General features: G+C 38.2%; 2 protein-coding genes across 2 annotated transcripts in view; one reads left to right on the top strand and one right to left on the bottom strand.

Moving 5' to 3' along the window:
* The window catches only part of foxr1 (forkhead box R1), a 28,285-nt gene that overhangs the window by 11,280 nt on the left and 10,654 nt on the right, over window positions 1-6,351 (top strand). The window lies entirely within an intron of this gene.
* Window positions 1-6,351, bottom strand: part of LOC119424608 (glucose-6-phosphate exchanger SLC37A4) — a 60,661-nt gene that overhangs the window by 53,537 nt on the left and 773 nt on the right. The gene's annotated exons all lie outside the window — the stretch shown is intronic.

Genomic DNA, 6,351 nt, shown 5'->3' with positions numbered 1-6,351 from the left:
TTGAACCAGGGACCTGCTTGCTGAGAGGCAGCAGCTCTACCAGTTGCGCCACAGTGCTGCCCTAACAGGAATTCATTTAAGCTTAAACGGGTGCATGAAACTGAGCGGAGGAGACAAAGGGAGGCGGAGGGGCTGTTCCCCTTCCTCCCTGCTGCTCATATGAGCAGGGCAGAAATCACATCAGATTTATTTAGAAAGTACATTTAAAAACAACAGCTGTTACCAAAAGTGTTAATAATAATAATCAATGGTACTAATTTAATGAATATGTACCATAATTTACTGGTACTATTTGACTTAAGTTAGTGAATTAGTGGTTAGCAAAGCTAACTTTTTGGTCAGCTAGAACACCACTGATTATAGCTTACAAATGATCAAAAATCAAAATTCAGCGTCTCGGAAAAATGTAGTAAGCCTATAAAGATTTTCTGTAAACTACTTTGCAGTTGAGCAAAAAACATTTTAATTTATGAAAATGCATCTATCAACCACATTCTTTTAAAATTTTGTCTTCAGCCAGAAGCATGTTTGAAGGAATTTTCATTGGTTAAGGTCCCATCACACATTTTACAGAACTTGTGTTGACTTGTTTAAATTTTTTCATTCATTCAACCTTTATTTAGACAAGTTAATCCCATTGAGCCTCGGGGACTCATTTACAAGAGAGACCTGATTTTAACAAAGAGTGATGACAACAATGGACAACAGCGACAACAGACAGTCGCAAAAGAGGCATACAAATTTATTATTATTATTTTTTTTACAAATCAAAACAAAATCGCAACCAAAAGGACAATCAAAAGGAAAAGTAGTGAAAACAAACAAACAAAAGAAAAAACCCAGCTAGATTGTAAGGCGGTGTAGAAAACTAAAAACAGGAACATGTCTGCGTTGGTTCTTGCCAGGAACTTAACAGATGTTTGAAGCCACTTAGAGAGGTCAAGGTTGAGAGCTTCAGGTCTTTTTGTAAGATATTCCAGGAAACAGGAGCGGAGTAGGAGAAGGCCTGATTGGATTCAAAGTGACGAACACAAGTCATATAATTTTGGTGTAAGTTTTGAATAAACTACCAGCATGCTGATCTAAGATGGCATATGTTTTTTTTATGCCAACACCAGAATTGTTCAAATGACAACAAAACAGTTTTCTACCCAGCAACTCATACGTTGGGAGTGGTAAAAGCTGGCTGTGGATTCTTTGGTAGGCAGGAAGACTTACTGGTCTGACAAGACTTCATCTGATATTAGTCAGATGTACACACAGTCTCACAGGACACCAAAAGGATCACATGTTTTATTCACAGTTTTTTCTTTTTTTTTAATTGGATTACACATTGACAGGTAAGACTCATAGCATAAATAATTTTTATTACTTTACATCTTTAAGGTGACAAACTAATCCATGTTATCTGTCTAAAGTGTACACTCATCCATGACTTCCAATGAGGAAACGGACGAAGGTGATTTTACCTCTAAAGCTGCTCTGTTTGTACAAAATGACAAACGGAGCACAGCTACAAGGTAGGAACGATACAACAGTAACGGACTGACTGTTCTCCAGCTCACAGTTCTTGTGTCAAACTATTCTGTACATTTTGTATTGAAGAACAATGTTAGAGGAGAGAGCAGATTCCTCTGTGCCAAGCTGTGTGACCCCGAGGTCTGACCAGTCCAAACATGAAGGGCATGAATTCAACGATCCAAGCATTGGTGTTTATAAAACGTAAGACTTTATCAGGTATTCAGTCATGTGGTAAATTATAAAAATAAATTTGGATCACGACCTGAAATGTGACTATTAAATGTTTATCTTATATTAAAGCCATTTGACAGCGAAGAGACCACACTCATTTATGAGCCACATCTCAATGCGGACTACAAGGTCTATGTCAGAGCCTATTGAGTTCAGAGGTGGAGGCTCCTCTCATCAACAAATGTGAGAATTTAAATCAGATGCTTATTGTGTGACTATAATCACAAAAGTAACTCAACAATAAAATGTTTTTTATGTTTATTTCCCACCATAAAATTTGTTTAGTGATTGTGTTGAAGTCAGGGAAGATTTTTTTTAAATAGTTAAAACTCTTGAATTCAGTTCGTTACCTGAAATGTAACTATTAAATGTTTATATGTTAAAGCCGTTTGACAGACGGGAAAGCAGATACATTGAACAGACGAATGTCTACGTGGACTGAGGCGTCTGAAGACGAACCCATCGAGTTCAATCATGGAGGTTCCTTTGATCAGTGAGAAATTAAATTACATTTTATCTCGTGACTGTACCAAAACACTAGTTTCACTTAGTAATGAAATCTACATACATTTATTTCACAAGCTGACATATATGATTAAATGTTTATGTTGAAGCAAAGGAAAGCAACTCTCTCAAGATGGCTTGGACAGATCCATGTTTGACTGGTCTAGAACTCTCCCTGTGGATGTCAAGACTGGACTGAATCCCAGTGAAACACGGTAAATATCTAAAACTCTCAGCCTAGTACTATTTTTAGTTACAGTCATTCATTACAGGAAACAACATTTCTTCAGGTTGCTGAACTTGAAGCAACATGACAACTTGATGGGGCGCCTTTTACAGGAAGAATTTATTTTTAGACAAACCGGAATGAAAGCAGGACACAGTAATTTACTGTAAATGCACTGTTGTGTAATGCTGAATAAGCATGTTACATACAAACCATGCAAGGCCGTAATATTTTCAACTATGTAACTTTAACATTCAGAAAGGAAAATGTCAGAAACTTCTAGCTAAACAAAGTCTGTATAACGTTGCTTTAAAAAACATTTAAAGACACACAAATGCTTTTCTTTCTTGTTCAGTCAGATTTTGGAACGTGACAGAGAAAATCTGATCTGATTTCCTCTACAACCATTACATGTACATTTTATTTTAAAATTTGTAGTGTTAACATTGTTTTTGTGAAGAAAATAGTGTATAAATTGCAAACATGGTGTAAAAAAAAAGTGATGTCCTTATGAAAGGTTACATTTTAAAACATGTCAGTGAAATCTGTTGTTGCCCTGTGACTTTTAGTCTTTTTATATTTTTCAGTTTTGGTCACACCACTTCTTGCACTCATCAGACGGACCTGGATCCTATTTTCAAGGTATAAGTATGATTTAAAAAACATTTCAAAATATTTTATCTTGTGTCATTTCCTTTGTTTTTTTTTTAAATTTATTTTATTTCATTCCATACCAGATCAATGAGTCCACTCTTGTAGGTTCAAAGCAACAATTTTAAAATAGCTACATACATTTTAGAGTTTTTACTTTTACTATGAAGATAATTTCATTGGTCTTAGTAGCAACATTTTCTTTGATCCATACAATGACAAAACAGCTGGTGCTGAGGAATAGTTTCCCGCAAGTTCAGACTGCTTTACCGTAACACAAAGTCCCGTAATTTAAAACCGGTTGTCTCACATTGTTGGAGAGTGTTTTTTGTTTTTGTTTCTTGAACTGGCAGCAGTCTAGCTGAATCATGTACATCACAATGTAAGATCCATTATCTGATAAACTCCAGTGAGAAGCATAGGGAACGAGTTTGTTGTTCCTGTTTTAAAAAAATGTATAAAGCATGAATGAAAGCAGTAATGAAGCTGTAAAACCTGTATCGATAACATTTTTGTGAATAAGTGCTGATTATTGTGTACTTTCTTCCCGATCTTGTATCCCCCACTTCATACTCAGCTGGTGACATTTCGTACTCAAGTCTTTGCTGCATACTCATGTTTTTCTGTATCCTTGTCCAAGGTTAAGGTTGAGATTTAACTGATTTAACAATAAGGGTTAGGGGACAGAAATTGGCAAACCATAGCATATTGACAGGGTGCGTTCCGGTAACTGTTTGCTTGGATCTGGTAACTCTTAGGCTCACTAATAATAAAGTTGTGAACAAATATGACTACCTTGAACTAATAAAACCAATACTGGACATGTAGACTGAAAATAATTACATAAACACTCATTTTAAATACAACAACATACAATTTGCCTCTTCAAGTAGCCTTTCCACATCTACCCTTAAATAAACCTCCGCCCCTAAGAGTGAGTGTGTGTGTGTGTGTGTGTGTGGGGGGGGGGGGGGGGGTGAGCTAACCAGGTAGTTGTACACGTTAACGAGCACACAGGCAGGCACCTGGAGTATTCATCTTTGGAGTTGGACAACAACAAGCAGGGACAGTATTGGGCTCGGTTCTGAGCCTGACGTCAAGTAAGTCGAGAGTCCTAAAGAGGAAAGATACAGATGTTAGAAAGTGTAAGACTTAGTATACAATATGATAATCTTTCCTTGGTATAGTCTGCCTTCAGCAACTGGTATCTTCACTGAGTGTTGGTGTTCTCACATACCTACTGGTTCCAAAATAAAGCCACTGTGACAGCTGTATGCCTCACATGCCTGGCAATTGTATGATTTGACCAAACATTTTCAAACACAAATACAAAATAAATATTTTTCACCAGTGCTCACTTCCCTTCACTGGCTCCCTGTATAGAATTCATTTTAAAGATTTATTGATTACCTTTAAGGTCCTGAATGGACAGGCTCCTGTAAACCTGTTTGACAACCTGCAGCCTCTTGTGCCCTCCAGATCCATTAGAGATAATGATATTTTGCTTTTAGCTTTCTTGAGGTCCAGGCTGGTCCACAGAATCGATCAGGTCTTTAGTTGGCCAGAGGTTCAGGTTGGTCCACAGAGGTGATCGGTTCTTTTTCAGTTGTACCTCCTAAACTGTGGGTCCATCTGCCCTTTCATATCAGACAGGCTTCAATTCTTAGTGTCTCATCTTAAACACATTTGCACCCACATAGCAAAATTGGTCTGGCCCAGTTCAGGTCCACACAAGGCAGTAACTCTCGGCCCACATACTGTAAAGAAAAACAGCCCTTTGGTGGCCCAGATGTGGTTTGCCAGAGGTGGGCCATGCATGGGCCAGCACCAGGCCAGCTGCAGATGCATAGATGGTCCGGTGCTGGTCCAGAACAGTTTCAGCAATGGCACCAGATATCAGTCTAAAGTATACCTTATAGTCATATATTGATATGTGCTGTATTCATACCACTTTAATGAGCCACCAATGTTGATACATTTGTTCAAATATTAATTTAGAAATTTACAACTCATTTCCAGTATATAATAAATGAATATCACTTTCAAATATACAACAACAAGCAGCACATAAATAGTTCAAGGGTTAAAAAGAAAAACAATACCCTTTTGTGTATCTGTATGATCACAATCAAACCTATGTTCTGCCTCCACAGTTTGCCTAAGCTCCCTATCTTCTTTACCATCAATGTGCATCTCTTCACATGCACCAGATCCTTCATAAGCCTTCCACCATATTTCTATCCTATTTTACACTGTTTACATTGTTCTGCTAACTTCCTAATGATTCTACAAGTTGTATCTTTTTCATTGCTCCTCTTCTCATATTGCTGATGTTTCTCCTTCAATGTATTCTCTATAACACCATCAGCTGGACATTTCAAATCTTAGAGCAAAGACAAAAACAAAACAATTTCTACCTGCTCGGATTAGACAAAGCTTCCAAAAATGTACCACCTTCTGTCATTTACAAACACAAAAGACTGGCAAATCTCCTTCATGTGCACCTGATCAAGTCTACCTTGGTGTAGGTCTTGGTGGCAGACAGATAGCTACATTGTTCAAACGCTGCTGTTTCACAGAGGAGCGAAGCCATGTCTTCAGCCTTCTAGAAGCTCTGAAACGTCTTTCAGTCTCAGCTGAAGAAGAAGTAGCCGGACCAACACCTCTACTTGTTTGAATAGAGCACGTACCTCTGGCAGCAGAGCGCTGAGTCTCTGCTACTTCACTAACTGTTGCTTCTTTGTAAAGAATCTCCTAATGTCCATTTTGTCTCTGTGTGTGTTTGTGTGTGTGTGTGTGTGTGTGGGGGGGGGGGGGGGGGGGGGGGGGAGGGAAGATCAGATGTAGCTAACAAATAATTGTCATCCAAAAATATGAATATATCCTAGCCTGTTATGTCCTAATTTTTCATTGTTTAGTTCAACAGTAATTTAACATGGCCTGGGGCTAGTAAAAAAAAGAACAAGGTTTTATCAAAAGCTGGACATTGTGGGATGTCAGTGGGAATGATGTTACCTCCTCCAGTTTTGAGTCGTTTCGGCTTCATGGCATGTGGTGCAGTGAGTTGTTGTAAGTAACCTGGAAAACACGGAGTGGACTTTTACCGGTTGGGGTATTCTCCTATTAATCAAGTGGAATGGATTTGTTCACAAAGCAATAGATTAATGTGTGTGTGTGTGTATGTGTGTGTGTGTGTGTGTGTGTGTGTGTGTGTGTGT

This window comes from Nematolebias whitei, chromosome 2, assembly GCF_014905685.2.
Source record: "Nematolebias whitei isolate Nwh7 chromosome 2, NemWhi1, whole genome shotgun sequence".
Taxonomy (NCBI): domain Eukaryota; kingdom Metazoa; phylum Chordata; class Actinopteri; order Cyprinodontiformes; family Rivulidae; genus Nematolebias; species Nematolebias whitei.
Note: the sequence above shows the minus strand (reverse complement) of the source record. Positions and strands in the feature narration are given on the sequence as shown.